Genomic DNA, 1,500 nt, shown 5'->3' on the forward strand with positions numbered 1-1,500 from the left:
CAAAGGCAGCCTTAGATCATCACATTTATTATCGAAACTGAGTGTAAAACACATGCAGAAATCATCTGGGTATTCAAAACCTCTTTTAATCACTATGGGGCAGAATTCATTATCAGTGTAAAGAAACAGTTTCACACCCCCACTGAACTACCAGCATTAATTTTCACCTCTGGCTTGGAGAGAGCAAGACACCTGCGGTGGTAAAAAAAAAAAAAAATTCTCCATAATCCAAAAAGGTGAGAGACTGAGAAAGATAAAAGGTTAAGGTTTGTCTTTGTTGGAACAGGCATGGGAGGTTACGATGAAAATCATGACAAATACAGTCCAGAATGCTGTATCTTCTCATCCACAATGACCACTATTTACAAGGAAAAATTTTTGTTTATTTGCTGCTTATCTCTTCCTGTACATTTGCACATCAATATTTTGTGTAAATTGATTAGTCAAAGATGGTCCTACAGTAAACTGTTAATCACATATGGCACACACTCATACACACTAATATGTATAATGCCTACGCCCTCCAAGCTGATTCTCATCTAAGGTAAGATATTTATCACACAGCTACTTACTTTTCAGCGACAGTCTTTACAGAAGGGACGTGATAAGTCTGCAACTTTCTGAGGGATAAGCGCCATCCATTGGTCAGAGTCCTGAACTGCCATTTTCACCCCTGAAAGCCAGAGAATTTATTGTGTTAAAATGAATTCAGAAGCACTGTGTGTTTCAAGCATACAAGGACATCTTCAGCTCAGCCATTGTACTCCTCAATAAAACTCTAAATCAATCTTTAAGCAAACACACGTCATGTAGCTGTAAATCCATCAAAAGATCCTGTTGCTGCACAACAATTCCTCGGCTGAGGCAGCCACACTTGCCAGGCCTTGAGAAAAGATTTCCAGAGTCAAGGCCCAGCCAGGGTGTTTTGTCGTGCAGCGCTTTTGATTCTGCAGCCCTCCCATGGGTGCCAGCAGTACGTCAGTGACCGGACGGCTGTAAATAAAGCCAGAGTTTTGGGTAACTCCCTCGAGGCTCCCTCTTTTCCTGTGCCACCCGCTTCAGAAGGGCAATATTATTCTGTCCCCAGGTCTGAAGAATGATTCCATTGTACTAGAGGTAGAATGTGGCCTTCCTCCGAGCCCACTTTACTGCCGCCGCTCTTTATTTAAACAGCACCGCCTTTATCTGCCCTCCACTGTACGTGCTCCTGCTGTCACTCGCCGGGCTCGGCCGGCTTTTGGTAGATAGGCCCCGATAAGGGTGGCGCTCTATGCAAACATGTCCCAGCAATGAGACTGGGTGACCAGCAGGACAAAGATAATACCCCGTCAACAAAGAACGGGGTATTAAAAGCTCTCGACAAGTTTGATTGTTTCCCATCGTGATAACCGTAAATGTACTATGCTTTAAAACAGCTGATATCCTGTACGTGCCTTTCATTGTTGCATTGTTTGGCATTTAAGACCACCAGGGAACAATTTATTAATAATAATTAAGAAT

At 42.9% G+C, this 1,500-nt stretch overlaps 1 long non-coding RNA gene across 1 annotated transcript; it reads right to left on the reverse strand.

Moving 5' to 3' along the window:
- Positions 1-66: 66 nt before the first annotated feature.
- On the reverse strand, positions 67-666 carry LOC107683967 (uncharacterized). Its single transcript, XR_001633798.1, has 2 exons — positions 573-666; positions 67-192 (listed from the first exon to the last, which is right to left on the reverse strand). It is a non-coding gene; the product is annotated as an uncharacterized LOC107683967 (long non-coding RNA).
- Positions 667-1,500: the final 834 nt, after the last annotated feature.

The sequence above is a fragment of the Sinocyclocheilus anshuiensis genome, unplaced genomic scaffold, assembly GCF_001515605.1.
Source record: "Sinocyclocheilus anshuiensis isolate Anshui unplaced genomic scaffold, SAMN03320099.WGS_v1.1 scaffold637, whole genome shotgun sequence".
Taxonomy (NCBI): domain Eukaryota; kingdom Metazoa; phylum Chordata; class Actinopteri; order Cypriniformes; family Cyprinidae; genus Sinocyclocheilus; species Sinocyclocheilus anshuiensis.